Consider the following 26307-nt stretch of genomic DNA (forward strand, 5'->3'; position numbering starts at 1 on the left):
AAATAACATCACGGTATGACAGAAAGAGCACGGACTGTGCCCTCGGGGTCCTAGAGCCTGCCTGTCCATAGGAGAGACAAGAACATACTCCCAGAACTCTGACAGCAGATTGTGTTAAGAGAGCAAACCTAGAGAGATTCAAAATGTAGCTGATTCAAAATATACCTAACACCGTATACAAGATGTTCACGCAGCACTACTTAGAATAGTGCCAAACTGAAAACAAGCCAAATGTCATCACAAGTAGAATGTATTAATAAATTATTCATTACTATAATGGAATATTATACAGCACTGTATAATATAATATAATATTTTATAATATAATATAATATAAAAAGTAGTATTTGCTGCATACAACATACACACATCTTACAAATCTAATGTGAAGCAGAAAGTACACTGTGAGTTTCATTTATATAAAGCTCAAAAACAGGCCAAGTTAAACCTATAACGTTAGAGGACAGCAGTTCCTTTTGAGGGGCTGGTGGCTTAAAGGGGGATCATGGGGGGCTGGCTAGGCTCTATTTCTTCCTCTGAGTGCCGGCTTCATGGCTCCAATAAATCTGTAAAAATTTATCAAGCTGTATCCATAATTTGTACACTTTTTAAAAAAGATTTTATTTTTTATTTGAGAGGTAGTGGGAGGAAAAGAGAGAAGGAGAGAGAAAAAGTGTACTTGCGGTGGGGGAGGGGCAGGGGGTGAAGCAGACTCCCCGCTGAGCAGGGAGCCGGGTTCGGGGCTCGATCCCAGGACCTGGAGATCATGACCTGAGCCGAAGGCAGACGCTTAACCACCCAGGCGCCCTGTACCTCTTTCTGTATATGTTATATATCAATGAAAGGTACATATATATGTGCAGGGGTGAGTGTAGGACACAATGTCTGGAAATGTACAATGTCTGGAAATGTGCAGCTCAAGAAACCTGGGCTGCTCCCAGTTCATCGTGCATGATTTGGCATGAGCTCAGAAAAGAAGGCCTAAATGTGATTATAATCATATAAGCCAGAATGTGATCAGTTACACTGTGCTCTGCTCAAAAGATAGTGAAAAAGATTTGGAGAGGGACAAGTTTGTAGTGTCTGTCCTCACCATCCCCCAGAGAGGTGCTCCATCAGGAAGGCAGGAATATTCTGGCTACTAGAGATACGCTCAACTGTGGGTGATTCATCGGGCCTTGCCATTCTCGGCTGACATGTCGTTTAAGGTCATTTCTCCCTTCATTCTTGTTTCCCACTCACAAACAGCCTTTCAACCACAAATCCAATCTCCCCAGCCCAGGACACCCTAGAGTTGCAAAAAGAATATTCTGGTCACTACAAAATGGCTGCACTAAACCCACCCACATCCTACTGCAGACACCTGCAAGGCCCCTGCTACAAACACTTCGGAAAACACTGGGACAACACTGAGTCCCTGCACCTGCCAAGTTGGGAACTAGACCTTGAACTGCGGGAGCACCCCCAGAGCGCAGTTCCCCTGACCCACAGCCCCAGATCTCCCATGCTCTTGGAATGGGCTACTTGGGCATGTGTTCAGTGCCTGTACCATAGGCAGTCACTTCCCAGCAACCTGCAGGAAGAGAGCCTGGTTGGCCTTCCGGAGGTCAAGGCCAGCAAGACTTTCCCGGAGGCAAGAGGCTTCAGGGATCACTCAGAATTCGTGGTCTGTTCCTTGTCTCGGGGGTTCCTTCAAGTTGTGTGACATCTGTCTTAACTCGCTCCTCTCTGTCCTTCCTCGCTGCCCACTAATTAACACGCAAGTGAAGTACAGGGGTTCCGCCCCAACTGTGGGTAGTACTGACCCCAGCATATACTATGTTTTCTCCTATCCTTTCTACCTGCGATCAAGTTTAATTTTATAAATTAGGCACAGTAAGAAATTAACAACAATAATCAAAGAGGAAAATAGCAACCATATACTGTAACACAGGTTATGTGAATGTGTTCTGTTCTCTCAGACTATCCTCTTGTACTATACTCTCCTGATGATGATAACGGGAGAGAATCAAAAGCCTCCATGATGAAGTGACATGTGGGGACCGCTGTAGGCATTGTGACGTAGTGTTGGGCTACCATTGACCTTGACGACAGGTCAGAAGGAGGATTGTCTGCTTTTGGACCCCAGCTGAACTCAGGTAATTGAAACTGCAGATAAGGGGAGACTACTGTCTACACTGGGGGTCCTGGGGACCCTTCCTGATCCTACGCCTTGATGAGGTCTAAATACCAAACAACAGTCTCATCAGGGGACATTTTTGCTCTATTGTCCCCTTCAGCAGAGTCTTACATTCCTGCTACTGACAGGAACCCCAGAGCCTGACAGCCACAGGGGAGGTTTTGGAAGGTGTTCCCCGTGGATAAGGAGGGGGGCCTACTGTATTTTAGTTTTGGTCTGGGGCCTGCTCTCTGCACAGCTGACAGTGACCACAGGCGTGCAAGGAGAGGAAGGAAAATTCATGTCACACCAGACTTTTGGACGTGGAACTGAATCTCTCTAGGACATGGCAAGGGGCACCTCCTTGCTCAGGCCAGTGATTCCATGCTGACCCCCGGCATGGCAGGACAGTGGCAGGCAGTGCTTGGCCCTGAGCTTGCTGGTTTGCTCATCCCAAGGGGAACTGGAGAGCCCAGAATCTCTACCAGCTTGCCTTCAACATGTCTTTTCCTGGCTGTCTTTTTCTTTTAATCTCTGAATCTACATTTCACACACTTGCTAATGAAAACTCAACTCATTTTGTTTCTCTAGACAGAACCAATTTCAGGCAAATAAACTCATTCAGGATGACCTGTGTGAGTCATCAGCCACTGTTGGAGAGGAAGGGTGAGGACTGAGAGGCCATGGGTCACGGTCACGGTCACAGTAGGAGGAGCATAGTGGGCTGAAGACCACTGACAGCCCTGAGCCCCTGGGTGGGTCAGTCCCCCTCTCTGAGCTGCGACTTGCTCAGCCATAAAATGAGGGGCTGGAAATCAATGTTTCTAAGTTCCCTTCAAGATCCACAATGGGTGGCTAAGCAGCCTCTTCTTCAGATCAGGCCTGGATTCTGATCTCTAATTTCACCACTAGCTGTGTGACTCAGGCAAGTTACCCAGCCTCTCTGAGCCTCTGTTTGTTAATGTGTAAAACCACAGTAATAATCATCCCATAATAACATGATGCCAATCATAAAGAATGATGATATGGTATATAATATACAAAAATAATAAGAATAATACAAGTGAAGTAAATGTACGTGCAGCATTAAGTCAGGCATCCCTTCTGCGTAAATAGTAAATAGCAAAAAAAAAAAAAAAAAAAAAGTAAAAAGTAAATAGCAAAAAAAAAAAAAAGATTGTGAGTCTGCGTTTCCATTCACAGAAGCCCAGATGAGACACAGTCTGCTGTGAGGAACGGTAACGGCTTAGATAAGGGTGCGAGATGTTCAGAAACGACTGAATTACCACCTGATCCAACCCCGACTCTTCAAACGACCGTCTCCAGCCTTAACTAGCAAGTTCCGGCGAGCTCCCACCGCACTCACAGCTGCGAAACATCTCGTCTATAGGCACATGGATGACAACTCCTGAGGTTTTAGCGCGCATTTATGGAAGCTAATGCCAGAAAGAGAGGAGAATGGTGCTGAATAGTCAATTTTGTTTACATCTTACAGAGAACACTGAGCCATTAAGAGCAATCTGTGCTTAAGAGCGCAATGTAACCAGCCAGCTGGGGCGCCTCTCCTGACGTCCTCGGCTGAAGGATGTCCTTAAGGATAACAGCACCGGCCACACTTCATTTAGGAAGTGGCTGCTTTGTTTAACGAAGTACAGCAGAAATAATTTTAGGACACTGATCTGACAGGTACACACACGTCTTGTTCAATGTTCTCCGGTATTAGGATTTCATTTCTCTTCTGGGCTCTTTTGAGCTTTCTCTCACTGTTAACGACATGCCAGTTCAAACAGGGGGTACCTGGGGGGGCTCAGTCAGTTAAGTGTCTGCCTCTTGATTTTAGCTCAGGTCACAATCTCAGGGTCGGAAGATCGAGTCCCCTATCAAGTTCCACACTTAATGTGGAATCTGTTTGAGATTTTCTCTCTTTCCCCCTCATCCCTCATCCTGCTCGTGCTCTCTCTCTCTCTCAAATAAATAAATAAAAATCTAAAAAAAAAATAGTAATTGCATACAAAGGCAGAAACACAAACTTTTCCTGAGGTAAGGAAAAATGTTTAACTGGCATACGTAAAGTATTTCATTCTTCAATAAAGAGGGAAGAATGTTTCAAGAATACTTAAGAGTAGCCCAGTCCTAAATTCTGATGAGCTTAGGAATTAGAAAATAGAAGTACTGAGAGATAGCTATGTTTTCATCTGTTCCAAAAAGTTCACTCATTTCTAAATAAGCCATTTATTTATTATTGCTCTCGTTCCCCCAAGGAAGCCCATGGTGTGTATGTGCTTGGGAGTGTTATGAACCACACAGACTGTGTCCCACGTCGTGCAGGAACATGGCACTGTCTTTGAAAGGCGGGTCACAGAGATCCTGAAGGAGGAAATGACCAGATCAGGAGCAGAGCCACTGACATTCCAGAGGGATGGAGAGCTGTGAGTGGAGAAGGCTCTGGAATGGGCAAGGTGGCCTGGCCAGGAGCCCCCTTGAGATGGCTGGCGGCCAGTGGCCTGGACCTCGCATCCGCACGCCTCCATTAACATCCTGCTGGGTGCTTACTTGCTATGTGACTTCAAATTCCCTAACCTCCCCCTGCTTGAGTCTACTCTGAAATGAAGGTAATAGCTGCAGGAAGGAGCAGTGTATTATTATCCGGGCACTATTTCACACCCACGGGGCACTGGGATAGTGTCTGTCACTTTCTTATTCAAGGTAGCTTATCATTACCTTTGGAAACACTCCACTTCACCACTCCCTGATCTAGAGCTTGCTGTCTATGCATCTGTTTCTAGTAAATCAAGATGACTAAAAGGCAAAACTGATACCTTCTCTACCAGCTCTCATGATCCAATCAACAGCATAAGCATCATGAAATATCATTTGTTTACGCACAGTACGGAGATAAAGGACAACAACACTCAGGACATGCGCTAAACCAACACGGAAACGAAACCTGCTAGGCACTGACCGTATGAGCAAGCGGACGTCGTTTACATGAAAATCCTCTCCCGGTGCACGCCCGCCCCCACCACTAGCCCCCACAAGCCGATCCACTCTGCACAACGGTTGGCTGTATTTCACAGAGAATGATACGGGAAGCAAATATCCTGAGACAAGTAGCAGGCCCAGGGCGATTCCTCTCCCTGCTTTGCACCTGAAAAATCCTTTCTGACTCCAGCAAAACACGGAACCACCTTCCAGGTGGAAACATGAGGTAAGCAATCCTGGCCATTTGTCCCCACCGTGCGGCTCTGGAACTCAGACACACAAAGAATCTGCACTTTAGAAACAGACATAGACAACTTTGCTTTAAAAGAGGCAAATGGCCTTGGCACTGAGGGGAGAGTGGGATTGGCCAGGGTGGAATTGGAGACAATGGCTTTCCATGCTTTTATTTCTAAACCATAAAGGTCACTTTTGATGAAAAAAAATTTATATTATTTGTATCATTTATAAAAGATTTTATTTATTTATTTGTCAGAGAGACAGCGCATAAGCAGGGGGAACAGCAGCCAGAGGGAGATGCAGGCTCTCCACAGAGCAGGGAGCCCAATGCGGGACTCCATCCCAGGACCCTGGCTGGGATCATGACCTGAGCCACCCAGGTGTCCCCTTATTTGTAGCATTTTTTGAAAAATACAGCAAGGAGAGAAAGTTTTCAAGGGAATGGCAAAACAGCAGCAGGCGGCAGCCGAGGGGTGGAACCAAAGCCCCCAAAACACCTGTAGAATCTGGTGGCCCCACCCACAGATGGGCGTGGCCATTTGGCAGCGCTCCAAGTCACGTTGTAGATGAGCACCTCCTGCTCATCCGCACTTCAGGCGAGGCCCCTTCTGAACAGGTACATGTTCTCCTCCTCTTGCAGACTGCAGAGAGGGCCTGTGGCCGAGGAACAGCAGACCCTGGAAGGCAGGTGTTGCGGGAAGATCAGAACTGCCTACGGAAGAGGAATCAGAAAGTAGAAAGAGAATCCAACAGCAGAAAGCCAAGAGGAGAAAGTTCCGGAGCAGGGCAGTGTCCATACTGACTGTCAAGGCTGAGGGGTTACCTTACACGTGGCCTAGCGGTATCCGGAGGGGGACGAAGAGAGAAAATTGGTTCAGCAGATCCATGCCTGTGTGTGGGTTCGTGCCCAGACCTGCAGGACTTTGGGGACCTTTGAAGAGTAGGCTACCCAGGGCAGACCAGACCTCAATGGCCTCACTCGCTCTGGGTCTAAGATCAGTGTTTAGGAAGCTCTGGACAGACACAGTGGTATCCATTCCACAATATCCAGAGAGGTGGTTATCCCTTAGCTGTAGACAATAGCTCACGCTAACATTTCCCTCAGACCCATGTAAGACGTATCTATTGATAAGTTTTGCATAAGTGAGCTCACTAAAATTAATGGGCTTTTTCACACACCATCTAAGGACTATATCTAATTTGTCCTGGAAAGACTCTGGAAAGTTCTAGCTTGTCATTGCTAAGTTTACTATCCTTTGCATGGTCTGGGAAGAGGAACCTGGAATATAATACAACTGAGAAATAAGGTTGTAGGGTATTGTAGAGGTTTGCATTATAACTCACAGACTGGGGGTTCCCACCCAACTGAAGCACAAGGAACAGTGTTAAGTCAGAGGGCAGGCACAAGCGGTTCTTTATGAAGAGACGCCCAGAGTCACAGAACATGGGATCTGAAAGAGACATCAGAACTCCTCACCTTTTCCTTTTACGAAAGCGGAAACTGAAAGAGGCTGACAAAATCACAATTGTTCATTGTAGTCACTGGTTGTTCCATACTGGGCTCCGTCTGTCTTTACGTTTTGAGTGAGACACAGCAAGTTTCTCATGGGGCTTTAAAAGATTATGCTGAATCAAGCAAATGACACCAGAAGTCCTCCCTTTATCAGAAAAGTAATCACAGGAGCAACCAGGTCTTCCCACCAAGCATCAATGCCCAGAGAGGAATTTAACCAGAGGTGGAAATCACCAAACAGGTGTGCAGTCTACACTAAAGCTCCTCTGCTGTGTTTCTGAGTCACACAAGCCCTGATCTTGACCTTCAACCTCATGTGCTCATGGCATTCCCTCTCACCAGGGGATTCTCTTGCTCGTGCGTGCCTTTTCCAAATCACTCATTAAAAATATGCGATGAGGCAAATATTGCCCGATCACTACAGACATGACAAGGTTACACCTCTCCACATAGATGAAGGCTCACTGAACTCCTATTCACGTATCACTTCTGATGGCTGCCTCCCTATCCAAGAGGAAATATTTCCCCAAGCCACAATGACGTCAGGGTTTTAATAACTTTCAATAGAGTCGTTAATCAGAGACTTTTTCAAGGTCTAAATAGATTTCAGCCACTGGTTCCCCCAACCATATGATGATTTGTTCCCTGATGGGATATTAATTGATCCATCTGACACAGCTTCCTCTTACAAGAATCCTGTTACTTTGTCACCCAAAGGCAATGAGTCACATTCACTTAAGAGCTCAGTGAGCCTCTACTTTAAAAATTATCATGTGGTATTTGATATGGGTGATGGGTGGATAGACAGGTTATGAGGGCCCAAAGAAAACATCCCTCCCAACCCAACCCTACCATCCAAATAAACATCAGAACTTATTACTGATTATCACTGGAGTCAACTTGGTGCTTTTCCCTGATCCCGCCTTCCAGACTAACCCTCCCTAGATAAATACTCTTGATTTTAAAGATTTTATTTATTTACATGGGAGAGAGAGTGTGGGGGGAGGAGCAGAGAGAGAGGGAGAGAAAGAACCCCAAGCGGACTTCCCACTGAGTGCGGAGCCTGACTCGAGGCGTGATCTCACGACTGTAAGATCATGACCTAAGCTGAAATCAAGAGTCGGATGCTTAACTTAGTGTGCCACACAGGCACCCCAACCACCCTTGCTTTTAAACATATATGTTTACCATATATGGATGCGTCCTAACAATATATTGTTTTAGTCTACTTGCTTTTGAGATTCATAAACATGGCATTTTACTGTATGTGGTCTTCGGGAACTTGCTTTTTTTTTTTTTAAAATAAAGATTTTATTTATTTGACAGATGGAGATCACAAGCAGGCAGAGAGACAGGCAGAGAGAGAGGAGGAAGCAGGCTCCCCGCTGAGCAGGGAGCCCAATGTGGGGCTCGATTCCAGGACCCTGGGATCATGACCTGAGCCGAAGGCAGAGGCTTAACCCACTGAGCCACCCAGGTGCCCGAACTTGCTTTTTTTCCTTAAACTGAATATTCAGTTTTGAAGATATATCCATGTCATTGTGTGTGACTGTAGTTCCTTCATTTTCACTGCCGTATGGCCATCCATTGTGCAAATATACCAGTGTATTTATTCTGTTATAGGACATTAAGATTGTCTCCAGGTTTTTGTTACAATGAACATTATTATCAAGAACATTCTCAAGCATGTCTCTTAAAGAACTCATAAAATACATATTTTTCTTGCTTTGAAGGGTGTAGGTATGTTCTGCTTTACAAGATAATACCAACTTTTTATCCAAGTGTTGAGACCAAATGACCCCCCACCCCCCCCAGCAGTGCCTGAGAGGTCCTGTTTCCACACACCCATTACCCCTGACACTTGTGCTGTCAGATGTCTTAATCCTTTCCAGTTTAGTGGGAGTAGAATAGTATGTCATTGTGATCCTAATTTACATTTCCCTGATTACTAATGAGGCTGAGCATGTTTTCATGTTTTCAGATTGTCTACCACCTGGCTCCTAATAATTTTAGGCAATTCATTTTGTAGCACTGAGTGTCAAACTATTCACCGGCCCCAAATCCTGCTTGGGAGAGGGAAGGGGTTGGAAAATAAGACGCACAGTATCTTACAAAACACGGGTGGCTCTGAGTCCTAGGTAATAGAGTTAATAGATACTTTGGCTCTGCAGGCCATTAAACTCTGCCCACACTAATCAGCAGCCTGTGGCTGGGGCACTTGAGCTCAGCTTAGAAGGTAGGTACGCACGATAGAAGGGAAAACTCTCCTGCCGGTCAGGGGCGCAGGACTGGCAGTGTGAAATCTGCTTAAAAAGAGGCAAAGAAAGGCCCACCGGAGGCTTCTGGGAAGATCCTTCCCTATTCTTACAGGCAGCACAGCAAGCCAGGATTTGGCTGACCCTAGAAGTGAGGGAGGCAGCAGGCAGGTCCACAAACAGCAGTCGTCCTAAGTCCACAAGGAGGACGATGGTAGAACGTTATCGTCATGGAAGGCAGAGCAGACAGATGGAACAGCGTGGTCCTTGATCACACTGCTGAGCTGCCAGGTGAACCAACACTGATCCACTCTGACTCAAGGTGCCAACTTAGGCAAACTGATAAATTTCCTTGTTGCTTAAACCAGTCTGCACCTGGCTTTCTGTTACTTCAACCGGTGCGCCCTCAGACAGCCATCTCTGATCTCAGTTTCCTTCTTTGTTACAAGAACAACACTGCAAGACCACTGATTGGATGACGACAGTGCATATCACGTGGTTGACAACTGGCAGCCATTACTGTTAATGACGTTGGGTTAAGTGCACAAATGCCCAACATTCAGGGTGACCGTGTGGTCCAAAGGTGCCTTTTAGCCACAGAATCTCTTCCAGCCTGGAACAGGAGAGTCCTATATCCTAAAGAGTCTAGAAAACTTCTCCCTTTGGGGAGAAGGAAAATGTTATCATATCCTTATCAATAAAGGAGAAGCAGAGCAACTTGTGAAGAGTGAGGGTCTTATTATCAAACTGTAAAACCAACCACTGACACTGCTACCGGTTCCACGAACCAGCGAAACGTTTCATCTTCATAGGAGGAAATCAGTCACCAGGGTGCTGGTCTTGTTTTTGTATTCCAAAATAAAACCATACTGGCTTTAGAAATGTAGAAACACTCTGAACATAAATACACTTTTTAATAACTTCGTGTGCTCATAGACACAAAACAAGAGCTGACACAGTTTTAATATCAAAGTTTAAATTTCAGTGCAATGCAATACTAATCACAGGCTCTAAATGTAATCTTAGAGAACAAGAAAATACCCAGTAATATAGCTAATTTAGAGTAAAACAGATTCCTGGAATAATTATTTAGTTCAGGAAAAGATCAAGAAATGGTTGACACCCCCAAAAATCACATTATTCCAATTTTGCAAATTTTTTACAGCAATATCCTAGTTGCAATAACATAATTGCCTTAGAAAAAATTAGACGCCATACAAAGTATGTCGGACTATTTTTTTTTTTTTTGCAGGGGAAAAATCTGGTAAATAGCCTTAGAGGAAGTAAAAAATGATAGCACAACACAAGGAAAGCAAACAGAAGAACCAAAATGAGTCTACCCAACCCTGAGTATTATTTCTACAAGAAAATTAGTTAAGATTTCAAATACCAGCACTGAGAAGAGGAAACCCTGAATTTTTATTGTTTGCCTCCTTTCCACCATTAACTGTACTGATTTTGTCTAGCATCTTCTCCTACAGAAGAAACTGTAAATTAAGCCCCATCTTTCCAATACACTAAATAATGAAGTTCGTAATGAACCCATGATAATGGGTCTTTTTTTGCTGGAAGCTGCAATTTAGTTTATTTTTCTAAGGAACATCTGCTATGGTTTTGAAAGGTTGCTAAGAAGGGTTTAAGAAAAGGTGATACAAAGCAAGCAACTTCTTTATCCTATTCTTCACCAAAAAATGCAGCACATTTAAAATTTAAACTTGTATTCTAAATTATGAAAACCATTTAAGGTTTTGATGGTTCTTCACCTTCATGAAGGGGCCATGGACTCCGCTGCCATGGGTCACATTCATTCTGGGGTGACGGGGCAAGGGTTGGGGTTAGTGACAGTGACCGATGGGCATCTCTAACTGGAAAATTGGAACAGAGCTATTCCCCTGATAGCCACATCCCAAATTCACCCATTAGCAAATCACATCAACTGTCAAAATACTATTCGTCCGAGTTGCTTCCTATGAGTCCATTAATGACCCCAATCAGATCCACACTAGTCCGTATCTGGAAAGGACTTCTGCATTTCTCTATTTGCTCCCAGGTTCTAACATTCCATTCTACCTACCACTGCTAAAGGGATTATGTAAAAGTGACTTCCTGTTGTACTTAGAACATAATCTAATGGCCTCAATGTAGTCTATGAGGCTTGCCTGATCTGGTGCCTGGCTATCTCGCTGGCCTCATCTGCTACCATTTTTCCTCTTGTTCAATGCACTCCAGTCACACCACACTTCTTACCATTCCTCAAATAGGCCAATTTCATCCCACCACAGGGCCTTTGCACTAGCTGATCTCTCCCCACCAAATGCATTTTACCAGATATTTGGAAGCCTCAGTTCCTTGCTTCTTTCATATTTCCCTCTTCAAAGCAGAAAGAGGTGTCATCTCTTCAAAGATGCCTTTCCTAATATGCTGCCTAAGACAACCTAATCTCAATACTTAGGAATAAACATAACCAAAGAAATAAATAACCTGTACTCTGAAAACTATAAAACACTGATAAAAGCAACTGAAAATAACACAAATAAATGGAAAGAGATTCAATGATCATGGACTGGAAAAATTAACATTGTCAAAATGTCCATACTGCCCAAGCAATCTGCAGATTCAATGAAATCCCTATCAAAATATCAATAGACTTTTTCACAAAACTAGAAAAAATAATACTAAAACTTTAGGGAAACACAGAAGACCCTAAATAGCCAAAGCAATTTTGAGGAAGAACAAAACCAGAGGTACCACAATTCCAGATTTCAAGCCAAACAGCATGGTACTGGCACAAAAACAGACTCATAGATCAATAGAGCAGAGTAGAGAGCCCAGAATTAAATCCACATATATATGGTCAATTAATCTATGACAAAGGAGGCAAGATGAAAATGGGAAAAAGACAACATCATCAACAAATGGTGCTGGGAACACTGGACAGGAAACTGGACCACTTTCTAACACCAGCCACAAAAATAAACTCAAAATGGATTAACAATCTAACCTGAGACCCAAAACCATAAACATCCTAGAAGAGAGCAGACACGGTAATTTCTCTAACATCAGCCATAGCAATATTCTTCTAGATATGTCTCCTGAGGCAAAGAAAACAAAAGCAAAAATAAACTAATGGGAATAGACCAAAAATAAACCAAAGATAAGATCAAAAATAGACCAAAAATAAAAAATTGCAAAGGAAACCATCAAGAAAACAAAAAGATGGTGGGTATTAAGGAGGGCACGTATTGCAGGGAGTACTGGGTGTGGTGCATAAACAATGAATACTGTTACGCTGAAAAGAAATTAAAAAAAAATTAAAAAAACAACAAAAAAGATGACCTACTGAATGGGAGAAGATATCGGCAAATGCCAGATCCAATAAGGGGTTGACATCCAAAATATATAAAGAACTTACACAACTCAACACCATAAAGACAAACAATCTGAATAAGCAAACAAAAAAAAAGCAGAGTCAGAACCATAAATACAGAGAACAAAACTTGATGGCTGCCGGGGGGGGGGGGTAGTTGGGCCAAATGGGCGAAGGGGAATGGGAGATACCAACCTCTGGTTATGGAGTGAGTGAGTCACAGGAAAGAAAGCAGAGCATAAGAAGGAATACACTGATATTATAAATCGATGTAATAGGGCAGATAGTAGCTATACTTACAGTAAACACAGCGCAATGCATAAACTTGTCAAATCATTAAGTTGTACACCAGAAACCAATGTCACATTGTGTCAACTACATTCAAATGTAAAAAAATAAATAAATAAACGAAACAGCATCATCTCCCCAGATCTCCAGCCTTATCCTTCTCAGTTTTCTCCCAACAGTTGGAATTATCATGTGATATTACATTACAATGTATTTGTGGCTTTGTTTATGGTCTGTTTCCCCTATTAGAATGTAGGTTCATTGAAGGCAGGGACCTTACATTATTCATTGCTAGAACAATCCCAATCCTCATCAAATGTTTGTTGAATTAATACATGAACGGATTCATTGGTTTCCTAAAAAGTGCAGACCTAACAAATCCCTACTTCTTAAACGTTATATTAAACCATAATTATGATGGAAATTATATGCTTAGGAGGATCCAAGTAGCCAAACCAGTACTTGGTATAACATGGGCACAATCTTCCTGTCGCTCTCATCCCATGAGCCCACCTCAAAGGAGTCCCTGGGGAATGTCAGGAACGTACCCCTCCTAGTGAGCTAGGTCTGGATGGATGAAGGAAGACCAAGTGCTGCTCTACGGCAGACACCGCGGCACGGGCCACACACCAAAAATGTTCTCTGATCCCCTGTAGAAGCTAAGCTATAAGAGTTTTACGGGCTGCAGAAAGCGAGTGGGATTAAAATCAGGCATGTTGTCAGCATTTTCCGTTTGCTTTTTTTTCATTCCAGTTTTCAGAATAGAATATATCGTCTAACCCCAAACAAAAATAGCATTAAACACGGTTCTGCTTTACCAAAGCCATTAGGAGCCCATAGGAATGGAATTGATATTAAGCAGAGGGGGTCAAAATCTGCTTGGTTCTCCCTGAGTAAGAGCCGTGGAAGTCAATGTCAAGTAGACACAGACAGAAATAATGGGTGGCTTTCATCTATTAATAAAGTCCTAAGTTTAAGTGAACAGATGTTTGGGCATCACTTTTCGGACACACTACCACCTTTATCTGAATCTGCTGGTTTTTATTTTAACTTTTATACAGGCAAAAGAAATAAACTAAATGGGACAAAAGGGAGAATGAATAAAGTGCTAACATCTGTTCCAATAAGCTGCTTTTTCCTCTCTGCTCAATGGGATAGACATTTGCTAGCAGATTCCAGAGATAATGTGCCTTAAAGGCCTCCCCAAAATAAAAATAATAATATCTGCACAATGGTATCTATATTGATACTTGCCTGCACCAAATCCCTCGAGCCACCCAGGTTTGGACTTGACCCCAAATATGCGCTGGAGGAGACATAACAAGTTCCCATCCTAGCCCCTGGGACCAATCTGCCCCCGAGTCACACTTTCCCACCTCTGCTCATGCTCCCTTCTTCCTGGACACGCACTTCAGCTACCAGAGTCTCTGTCAATGTTCTACCCCCTACAGGGGCTCTTCTCAGTCTTCCCTTCAGCAAATCTACCTTAATCTCTCACATCCAAACTCCTCTTTGCTTCTAACACTCCCTTCGTAGTGTGCCTTATGGTCTTCAAAATCTTTTCACATAACTTGTTCAGAAGACAAATATTCTTTTTTTTTTAAACATTTTATTTATTTATTTGACAGAGATCATGAATAGGTAGAGAGGCAGGCAAGGGTCGGGGGAGCAGGCTCCCCGCTGAGCAGAGAGCCTGATGCAGGGCTCGATCCCAGGACCCTGGGACCACCACCTGAGCCGAAGGGAGAGGTAACCCACTGAGCCACCCAGGCGCCCCACAAATATTCTTAATATTATTATTCCAGGACATAGATGAAGAAAAGGGGAGTATTCCAAGTTCAAGGATCCACAGGAGGCCCTGAGGCCTTCCACTGCCCTGCTTCATCAAACAATGCTAGGACGTTGGGTTCGTCTGGTCGATTACAAGCTATGAGAAGAGGAAGGTGGGTACGCCTCACAGCGCTGGACAAATGATCATTACTTTAAGATACTTGTTGACTGGGATACTGGAGAGAAACAAGGAGAATGGGATTCTGGTGCTGACTCACTATCTTCAGTTGTCTGATTGGTGGCAAGTCACTGAGATTCCATTCAGATCCCCCAGCTGCTGAACTGAAGGGTTTGGGTTGAATGCTGGTGTTAACCCTCTGGTCCTAGAATTCGTGAGCAACATGCCCACAGACATGGCTTCCCCTTGGTTGACTCCTTCTGCCAGTATCACAAATCCCAAGTTGTCAAGTCCCCAAATTCAAGTACTCTTGTAAATGTGCTAGAGCTTCTAGGCTGCCATGTGTCCACTGGAACCAAATCCTCATGGAGTTCATGTTGTGGGACACGCATTACACATGGGATCCTCATCACACTTGACATGAGGTGGTGTTATTAGACCCACCAGCCCCTCGTGTAGACCACAGCCCTTGGGGAATACGCATAGGACAGTAAAACTCTTAGTCCGAATCTGTGAATGCCAACATTTCACTGTCTCTTCAAGGCCATACTTTCCAAGCAATCTAGAACAACTGAACTGCCAGAGAACCCCCAAGATTCCACCTTTCCCAATTACTGAAGCTGATCACGCTGGCAGTGGAACCTAGAGGTATTCCTAAAATGGAAACTCCTTCCTACTCATCTCCTCCTAGCCGCCACACTCACTCTCTCAAGCAAGGAGTAATTCTCAAAATCAAAGAGGCTTGAAGCTCAAAATCTTCAAGTCATTTTGTATTTTGCCCTCAATCTCCTTCCTTATCCTGCTCAAGGCGAGCTCTTGGTTTCCTCTCATGTTCCCTCTGCCTGGCCTCCATCCGCCACGGTCCCTAGTGCCTGGTCTCCCTGAGGCACAGGCTTCCAGAAACCTTCCCCCCTTTCTCCAATCCATCCCACCCAGAGCAGACAGAATAGTCCTGGGATCTCTGCTCTGCTACACCACCCTCCCTTGACACCCACAGAACATTTCGTTTCGTCACTGTGTTCACAAGAAGGGCAGATAAGAAGAAGAGATCAAGAGGAAGTGATGAAGGAGGGAAATCACGAGTCTGGTTTCTGTGACCTGTGTGGAAGGAACTCCTCTGAAGCCTTGTTATGCAAGTTGGCGTGGGTAGCTGTTTCCTGAGCTGACATAAAAAGTAGCACAAGCCAGGTGACAGAAAAAAACAGAAATGTCTTGTCTGGCGGTCTGGACACTAGAAGTCTGACATTCAGGAACTAGAAGGGCCATGCTTTCTCTGAATGTTCTAGGAGAGAATCCTTCTGGTGTCTGCCAGCTATCCTTGGGTTTGCTCGGCTTGGAGATGCGTCTCTACCATCCGATGGCACCTTCTCCCTGTGTCTCAGTCTCTTTGGGCTTCTAGAACAAAAAGTACCTTATCATCAACAGGAATGTATTTCTCAAGGCTCTGGAGGGTGGGAAGTCCAGGATCAAGGTGCCAGCACGGGCACACTCTAGTGGGGACCCGCTTCCTGGCTCATGGATTGCACCTTGTTGCTGTCTACACATGGTAGAAGGGACTCGGGAGCTCCCTGGAGCCTTTTATAAGGGCACCAATCCCATTCATGAAGGTTCTACCTTCAAGTCCTACATATCTGCCCAAAGCTCTACCTTCTACTACTATTACAATAAATGTTAAGATTTTAACCCAGGAATTTGGGTAGAGTGGGGCGACAAACAGACCATAGACCCTTGTATACTTTCACACAGCCTACACTCTGTGTTGTATCAGTGTCCAAATGTCCCCTTTCTAGGATACCAATCACAGTGGATTAGCCCTCATGCTAATGTCTCAATCCTCACTTGATTATCTTTATGAAAACCCTATTGCCAAATAAGATCATGTTCTGAGAGTTAGGACTTCAATATACCTTTTTGCGGGGGGGCACAATTCAACCGCAAGAGCATGGGAAAGGATGACTTACTTTCCAGGGGGGCAGTGGACCAGCCCTTGACAGAACTCTTATACTCACAGACTGTATGAACCACACAAGGTCTACCTACCCAGGCCCTCGACATCGTCTTAGGTGAGCCCATGTAGCCACCGTGCTTGACTTGACCTTTCTTCTCTCCGAACTATACTGGGGAGATGGAGCTGGAGGCCCGGGAGTCCCAGAAGCTCTTGCAACTAAGAGAAAATATGGCAGGAGGAGGAGTTGGCTTTATCAGGAGAACGTGAAAGGTGTAGCCGTGAAAGGACCGCAGTGGTTTTGCATGTGTCCTTATCCTTGGCCTGGTCCAGCTGTTAGCTCCTGCCCTCGCACCGAAGCCATCCTGTACTGTCCCTCACTGCATCGTTCCGAGTCAGTGGGCATCGTGGTGATCCGTGTGGCTTCTTCCCTCTTGTCAACACTCCCTGCTGTGAGTAGGAATGTCTAAAACATCCTCCTCCTACACACTGCTGGCTGGTGGGGAACTGTCCAAATGGCAAGGAGAGAGCCCCAAGCTTGTTCTGTCTTCTCAAAGTGCGGTCTTTACGAGCGTAAGAATATTACAGATGTTAATAATAAGAATGTTCGGTATTTTTTTTGCTGAGATCGTGCAAGCTTGCTGAAAGATGACGATAAATGTAATTTGTTCTTAAAATACCTCATATTAAAAAACTCAATAGACATCTATTGCATATCCACTTACCATATGCAAATTAAGATGAAGCCATTTAAACATCACTTTGTGGATTCACTATAGAAAGTTTATAATAATAATGCAAACTTAGAGCTCACCCCAAGCAAGACATTTTTTTTTTTTAAAGATTTTATTCAGTTATTTGTCAGAGAGAGAGAACACAAGCAAAGGAGCTGCAGGCAGAAGGAGAAACAGACTCCCCGCTGAGCAGAGAGCCCGAAGTGGGGCTCGATCCCAGGACCCTATGCTCATGATCTGAGCCGAAGGCAGTTGCTTAACCAAGCCACCCAGGCACCCCTCCTTGGCTTTTCTTATACCCCACTTGCTTTCCAGTACTGTGCACACAATTAAGGTATAATCCTTAACACGAACCCCTCAACATTTCCCTCAAGTGCTTTGCATAGTCTTCCCTCTGCCTTCATCACTGCTGTCCTTTCCTGCTTCCTCCCCCTGATAAAATCCTGAGACCCTGTGAGCGCACGTCCACTGTCTACCTCCGCAAACACCACACCTCCGTCCCCGTACATCATAAATGCTGGTTAAGTGAATGAAACAGGAAGTGCCGAAGGCTTGTATTCCATTACAATTTTGGACTAGTTTAAAAAAAAATTTCATAGTTACATGGGACAACAAAATTAGAGCTTATTTAAATGCTCCAAAATATGGAAGCTTGCATGTGTTCAGTGCTTGGCAAGGAATCTACAAATGGAAGCTTTGAGGGGAGGGCTTTGCAAAAACTCTGTCTCCTTGGGGCGTGCTTTTCTCCATCTATGTTAAAAGGAATGAAAAACAAACCCAAAGAGGCACTTAGGAGGCCCTATTCCCATTTCATAGCCTAAAACTGCTTTAACAGAAAGATTCTCCCTTCCAAGTGCCGTCATTTCTAGAGAAACATGAGGCAGGAAAATGCAGTCTGCTTATGGCCAAGAAGATAAGAAGAAACCTCGAGGTTGTCAATGAGCATTTTATCACTTGCCTATTGGTTTGGCTGTCTCTGGTGTTGTTTAAATGTAGAATATGTATTCAGGATATGCAACGGATTTGAGATTACACATTCAGGAAATGAAATGGATTTGAGACCTTAGAGCCCACAGAATGCAATTTAACATTTTTCTCTCTTTGAATTTATTAGATTTTTAGAGCGTTATTTCTTTTTAAACTGCCTTGATGAAACAAAGTGAACTATTCTGGAATGAAAGATTTTGTGAGAATGGGTTTCCTCAGAAGGGCCACAATCTCCAAGAAAAGTGTTATGTTCGTCTTTATAAGAATCCACCTACAGTCTTCCGTCTCTTGCGTGGACACCGAAGGCGCTGTGGGAGCCTGGGATTAGACAATCCACGTGTTGCCTGGCTGTCCCCTCAAATTCAGGTCACCGTCTTTCCAATGCAAATAATCTCCCCCTCCAGACTGATAGATCCAGATGACAGAGGACAGGCCCGTCATTGCTGTCATTGCCATCAGGATGTCTAGCCTTGAGAAGTCCGCATGGACGGGGCAGGGAGGCCGAGGGTGGGGTGGGCATCCAGCGACAGGCTCCCCCCATCTTGCATCACACAGCTCGCAGGCAGAGCCCGGCTCTCCACAGTCAAATGGCCCGAAAGTGATCTCCCTCTGGCCCCGACCTTTCAAAAGCTTAGGGACTTTATGGTACCTTAGAGAGGACCAAGTTCAACCCCCTTGTGGTAAAGCTGAAGCAACCAAGGAAATAAATGCCCAAGGACAACCGAGAGTCAGTGGCTGAGCCAGGACCCTGCGGGACCCCTCCGGGAACCACGCTTCTTTACAAACAAGGGCAAGCAAAGCCACATGCAGTGCTCCTCAATGCCATGCTTTTCCAGTCCCAAAAGCTTTGCCATCTAAGCGGGTTGCCACAGCTGGCTAAGGGGAGCCACTGGTGTCCCAGAGAGGTGCAGGGACAAGGATAGCTTGTGGAAGCCACCAGCTGGAGGGCAGGGGCCTACCATGCGTGTGTGCTCGTCTACTGCACAGCTGGGACCAAGAGGCCACCTCCAGGGAGAGGCTTTTCCACCCCCAGTGCCCAAGACCCACAGGACAACGTTGCTAGGCTGGAGGTGAGTTCCTGACAGAAGGCCGTGAACTTCCAGAGCCACGCCCCCACAGCACTCCACAGCACTCCTCAGGCACTGGGTCACCGCCACAGCCCCGGCTCTTCTGGGCCATCTCTCACAGCTGTGGGCCCACGGGATCTGAGTCTATCAGGACTGTTGACTGTCTGCCCCAGTAAACATGCCTGATGGGCTTGCTTTTGGCTTCCGCAGTCTTTGAAGCCATCAGTTGCTTGAAGAGAATGGTAACCCTAAGGCACACAGGGCAAAGCTCCTCCTCACCTGCGCCTGGGCCTCCAGAACTCCCCACTCGGGGTCACAGGTCCGATTCCATTCTCTCTTGGCCCTGACCACGTCCCAGCAGGCCCCAGCCTGTCCTCTCAGTCCAGGGGCGCTGGAAGATTATTCTCCACCTGCTTGCACATGGGTCCTCCCCCGAGGGTTCTGGTGCCCACCTCCCGCCTCCCCCTGCCTCCCCCTGCATGATCTCTGCTGCAGGGCTGGTTCACTCACCCTGACAATGAGCTTCCTCCCTGCTTGTCACCTTCTGTGGACCCCTCCCCTGACAATGGGTGTTCTAGTTCCCCAAGGTTGTGGTCCTGTCCTCGGAGGGGTAAGAGAAACAGGGAGAGGTCCATGCACTGAGAGTTCCCGAAAGCCAATTCCTCTCTCCAACATGGAGCAAAAGGAACAGGAGGAGCCACGGATGTGCCTGAGACCCAAACACAGCTGGAAGGTCTAATTCAGGCTCCAACCCTGACAGGCGCACGACACACACGACAGATTTCCTGAAAGCAGAGAGCAATCGCACGTCACAAAGTGACACAGGAATACAAACACCGCCATCATTCCGAGTTCCAGAAAATAACCTGGGGGGAGGGGCGGACATGGAGGGAAGGAGGGAGGGGGGAGGGGAGGTCGAGAGAGTATCTGTGGAACGTGGAGGTCCCACCGCTGAAGCATGAGGGGGAGTGGAGGAGAGCTCCCTGGGTGAATCGTGGTGTCAAAAGCCACTGACCAGATATGTGACTTGGGTGAAATCCTTCACCTCTCTTGGTTTCATTGATTCATTCATTCATTCAGGCATAAGCTATATTCCTACTATGGGCCTAACACTGCTTTGGGCACTAGAGATAAAGCCAGGCCATGAAGGAGGGTGTGGGGGGCGGAGAAAGGAGGTGAGAAGAGGAGGAGAGAAAGATGAGGAACAGGAAAGGAGAAGGGGAGGGGAGGGAGAGGAGGGAAGAAAGAGGAGGAGGAGGGGGGAGGAGGGGGGAGGAGGGAAGGGAAGGAAGGGAGGAAGAGGGAGGGGGAAGGAAGGGGAGGGGTCGAGGAGGAGGAGGGGAGGGGAGGAGGAGAGAAGGCAGTAGCAGTAGCGGAGGAGGCTCCGCTCTGACGAGCTTGGTGACTTCATCAAGTAATCACACTAATTAACAGAGGAACAAACCCTGCAATAAACACCCCAAGGAAAAGCATGTTTTCTTCAGAGGGTGAAACCAAGGAAGTCACCCAGACCAGGAGGCTCGGGGCACAGGGGGCTGAGCACCTTCTCTACGAAGGCTTGTTTCCAGATAAAGACTGAAATGATCAAACATTGATCTGGATTCCTGTCCTCCTGGACTCCTCTCCTCCACATCCAGTCCCTAATCAGAGCCCCATCTCAGGTCTGACCCCTTCTGCGCCTACCCCAACAGGGCCTGGTCCAAGTACTGCCATCTTTGCCTGGACTGGTGCAGTAGCACCTCAGTCAATCTCCTGCTTCTGCCCTTTACAAGTGCAGGGATGGTGGGACCTTTAAAGCCCGCAAGGTAACTCCCTCTGCTTAAAATCCTCTGACAGCTTCCCATCCCACTCAGAATAAAATCCCAAACCAAACCTCTGACCCACAGAGCCCTCTTCTGCCATAATGTCCTTCTGTCCTTTCACCGCCCCCATCACCCCCACTGCTGCCCTTCCCACTGCCTTCCTTGCTAGGCCTTTGTTCCGACAAAGCACTGTGCCCGGAATGTCTTCCCCAGACCATGCCCCCACTCCACAGAGGTCCATACTTGAGGCCTCCCACATGCCTTTCCATGAGCTAAAATACAAGTCTCCTGACCCCGACTCTTAAGCTTCTCACTTGCTTTACCCATAGTTCATGCATTTAATTTATGCGCTGAGTGTCTGTGATGTTCAGGCTGCTCCAGCTGCTGGGAAGACTGCAGTGAGGGGGGCAGAGCCTCTGTTCCCCTGCAGCTGACGCCCTAGAACCAGGGAGAAATGACAGCACCTCTATGTGTCAGCTACCCCCACACACAAAGAGCAGAATCTGCCCCCCAAGGCCATTCCCTCAATTCCAGAACTGGCCGTGCCTCCCGGGGAGGGGACAGCCGCAGGGCAGGGGACAAGCAGGGTGGGCAGTCAGAGCTGGAAGGTTTCTGAAACACAAGATGGATGGGGTGGGAGGCAGTGCTGGAGCTCAGAGTGAGGGCAGGGGGCAGGAGGAGGCTGCAGAGGGGCCCCAGGAGGGACCCGGCCCCTCTCAGGAAGAGCCATTGCTGGTTCTGAGCTGGGCGGTGACAGGTGGGGCTTCATGTGGAAAAAACCTGTCTGGTCCCAGGGTGGGTGTAGGGGGCACCTGTGCTTGGGAAGGAGGTGGTGGTGGTTTAGACGAAGGTGGTGGCCGAGGAGGGAAGCCAGGGGCCGGGTTTTTGCTCCAGGGAAGTGGGGTTATGCTGCTACTGGCCTGGAGAGCAGTGCGATGGGGGGAGGTGGCCCCCAGCCCAGAGCGCCCTAGGATTACGACAAAGGGGAGGGTGGTTCAGGCAGGGAGGTGCGCCCCGACTTCTCTGAGGCAGCCCCTGTGCTCAGACGGGGAGCCTCTGCGCCTGTGCGAGCGGGTGAGCTCCAGGCGCTTCTGAAAATGGCAAATAAGCACAAGAGATAATTCGATAATCAAAATAATTAATCCTCAGGATTACAATTGAAATGCTAGCCACTTAGCGACTCTATCATTACAATCCCTCGCAGCCTCTTCCATTCTAGCTGCATTCCACTCCCTTCTAGCTGCCAGTTTATGGAGTCAGAACTGTTAAAGGGGTGACAGCGAAGGCCACATGTCCCTAAGGCGCCTTGCTACCAGACTGGGGCCAGATGACGGGGGCCCGAGGCCTGGGGACTCCCCACCAACACGGTGGCTTGGAGCCTTTGGTTTCTCAGTTCAACAAATTAAATTTGAATATAGAATTATACATTCGGCTCATTTGATTTTAAAAAGTAAAAGAGGAAACCTATATGATCTCATTAGAAATGTATTCATCACGTCCTAGTCTTTCCATTTACAAAGTTTCTCAATTCATCTTCTTTCCATTTCCAGGGACACTAACCTAGTCCAATCCACCACACCATACATTTTTTAAATTTTATTTTATTTTTTCAGTGATCCAAGATTCAGTTTATGCTCCAACCACCCAGTGCTCCATGCCATCCGTGCCCTCCTTAATACCCACCACCAGGCTCATCCGACCCCCAAGCCCCCTCCCCTCCAAAACCCTCAGTTTGTTTCCCGGAGTCCACAGTCTCTCATGCTTCGTCTCCCCGTCTGATTTCTTCCCAATTCACTTTTCCTTTCCTTCTCCTAGTGTCCCCCGTGTTATTCCTTATGCTCCACAAGTAAGTGAAACCATATGATAATTGACTCTCTCTGCTTGACTTACTTCACTCAGCATAAAGGATGAATACCCAACGTTTGAATCAACACACCGGAACGTTTTAGTGAATCCCCACTAGACGCGGAGCAGTGGGCCAGGTGCTGGAGGGATCAGAGAATGAATGTGCTTCCCGCCCTTGACTCGAGGAACATAGAAAAAGCTGCACATGTGGACCCTACACTCACAAGATAAAAACTCACCGAGAAGAGGTGACAGGACCCTCTGTGTCCCGGTCCTCCGTCCATTCACACATCCCCCTGCAGTCCTGAAGGTGTCAGGGAGGATGGGGCGTGGATGGGGAGACATTCTGATGGGACTATGGTGACCTGGCACCCTCACTGCGAATGACCGTGACCAAAGTCATGGCTGAGAGTGGCTCTGACCCTCAGGACACACGCTCCGGGAATGCCCTGCCCCTCCCCTCGCCTCCTCTCGCCCATCCCACCTCTCCCCTCACAAATCCCTAATTCCTGCCTCACCCATCCATCTTTTCCGAACCTGAGCAAGGCAGGTTCCGACAAAGTGCTAAAAGACCAGGGGAACCGGCCACTACTGCGGGGTGATAAAGCAGGGAGGGGTGGGGGCGGGGGAGAGGCAGGAAGCTGCAGGCCTGCCAACAGCATAAACATGATTTCAAGGAGCAGCCACACTCAGTGCCTGGCACTGAAGGGCCTGGCCAGCCCAAGCAGGGTTTGCTCCGCTACCATTTACAGAGGACTGCCTCGGGCAGGTACCCCGCTGGGGGCTCCAGGATAGAGGCGGGCACCAGGCAAAGAGACTTTCAGAAACACGGAGGAAACCCAGAAGGGGGTCACACTGTCTATATTGCTCTTGAACTTGCAATTTAAATACCAGACCAGGACTTTGGAGGCATTTTTACTATGAACAGTAATACTTCAGTGAAAAGACTTGTCCGTATCTCTTTGCTCACTCATCAAATTACAGTATTTTTCTAAGGGTAAATTCCTGGAAAAGAACATTAGGGTTAAGGAGATGCTTTTTCTTTCTTTTTTTGCCAGTAACTTTTTATTTACATTGCCGAACTGCTCACCAAAAGAGCTGCACCATTTTATTTACAGAAAAGGAAGTGAATGAGGCTAAATAGTTTCCGCTGTTAATCATTTACATTTCTTCTTTTGTGAATTATCCATACATGTTCTTAAACTTGCCTTTCTACTGTGTCAATATTTTTGTCCTTTGTTCTGTATTAATCTTTTGTGTAACAAGTACCTTGCAAATACTTTTCCATCTTTGTGGTCTTTAAATTTAAGAGGCTTTGCTTTGACCCAATTTTGAATTTGGGTCATCTACCAAACTTTCCTGGCTTTTTGTGGGATGCCTGTGAGTGTCTTCTTCACCCAATCTTATAACAGCCACAGACATTTCTCTACTGCTTTTACATGTTCACTTATTTCAAGTATCAATCTGTCTAGATTTGACGTAAAGTTTCTCAAAGATCCATATAAGTATATAGTACATTAAATTCTTATATAGTCTTAGGTCTTATTCTGTGTTATTAACTTCTCTGGCTGTCCTGGGATCAGGACACAAACAGCTTTAATTATTATTAAATTAATAACTTATTTTTTTAAAGATTTTTATTTACTTGTTTGTCAGAGAGAGAGAGAGAGAGTATGTGTGTGTGCACAAGCAGGGGGAGTGGCAGGCAGAGAGAGACGCAGGAGCAAGGAGCCTGGTGCAGGGCTCTACCCTGGAACCCTGAGATAATGACCTGGAGGACAGACACTTATCTGACTGAGCCACCCAGGCGTCCCAATAATTTATTATTTATAAACAAAAATGCCTCATCCTCCCACCCCTCATTATTTACTTTTCAGAGTTTTTCCAAATATACACATACTTTTTTCTTTCAGATGAACTCGAGTTATTTCAAAACTTTCTCCCCAAAAATCACAATTATAATTCAGCCAGAATTGTTTTAAATTTATAAACTAATCTGGGGTAGGATAGACATCTTTACTATATTGCATTTTCTATCTAGATATTTAACATGATCTTCCATTTATTAAAAAAAGTTTTGTATCTCTCAGTCTTATACTTTTTCCCTATGAATACCGCATATTTCCTTAAACTTTATTCCTATGTGTGAACTACTTAGGTATTGGGTTAAAAATCTGAATGATTTTTATTATAGTTTTAGTTGGTCATTATCCTGAGAAAGAATTTTTTAAAAAATCTGTAATGCTCTGTCTGAGATAGCTCTTATATTATTTCTAATACTTTTGGTTCTCCTGAGTTTTCTTTCTCTTCCTAGAAAAAGGCAGACAATCACATGTTGGCAAGTCAAGGTAATTTTGCATCTTCTTTCCTCTATAACATACCTTTATGTTCCCATTTAATTGAACAGGTTATCACCTCCAGAAGAATTTTTTTTTTTAAAGATTTTTATTTATTTGCTAGAGAGAGAGAGAGAGATACAGAGCACGAGCACAGGCAGACAGAGTGGCAGGCTAGAGGCAGAGGGAGAAGCAGGCTCCCTGCCGAGCAAGGAGCCCGATGTGGGACTTGATCCCAGGACGCTGGGATCATGACCTGAGCCGAAGGCAGCCGCTTAACCAACTGAGCCACCCAGGCGTCCCCACCTCCAGAAGAATTTTAAGTGGTAATGCTCACAGGAACATCTATGTTTTGCTCTTAATTTTATTGAGAATGTTCTGACCTTAAGAATGAAGCTGGGGGTACCTGGGTGGCTCAGTGGGTTAAGCCTCTGCTTTCGACTTAGGTCATGAGCTCAGGGTCCTGGGATGGAGCCCCACATTGGGCTCTCTGCTCAGCGGGGTGCCTGCTTCTCTCCCCACCCCCCACCCCCACTCACTCCGCCTGCCTCTCTGCCTACTTGTGATCTCTCTCTGTGTCAAATAAATAAATAAATAGATAATCTTCAAAAATAAAAAAAAGAAAACTTATTTAAAAAAATTATGAAATGAGGAAGTGGTGATGCAACATGGGGGGTTAAGGGGGTAGGAGAAGAATAAATGAAACAAGATGGGGTCGGGAGGGAGACAAACCGTAAGTGACTCTTAATCTCACAAAACAAACTGAGGGTTGCTGGGGGGAGGGGGTTTGGGAGAAGGGGGTGGGGTTATGGACATTGGGGAGGGTATGTGCCATGGTGAGTG

General features: G+C 46.0%; 1 protein-coding gene across 7 annotated transcripts in view; it reads right to left on the bottom strand.

Moving 5' to 3' along the window:
• ZDHHC14 (zinc finger DHHC-type palmitoyltransferase 14) overlaps positions 1-26307 on the bottom strand; it is a 276426-nt gene that overhangs the window by 142584 nt on the left and 107535 nt on the right. The window lies entirely within an intron of this gene.

Source organism: Mustela erminea, chromosome 4, assembly GCF_009829155.1.
Source record: "Mustela erminea isolate mMusErm1 chromosome 4, mMusErm1.Pri, whole genome shotgun sequence".
Taxonomy (NCBI): domain Eukaryota; kingdom Metazoa; phylum Chordata; class Mammalia; order Carnivora; family Mustelidae; genus Mustela; species Mustela erminea.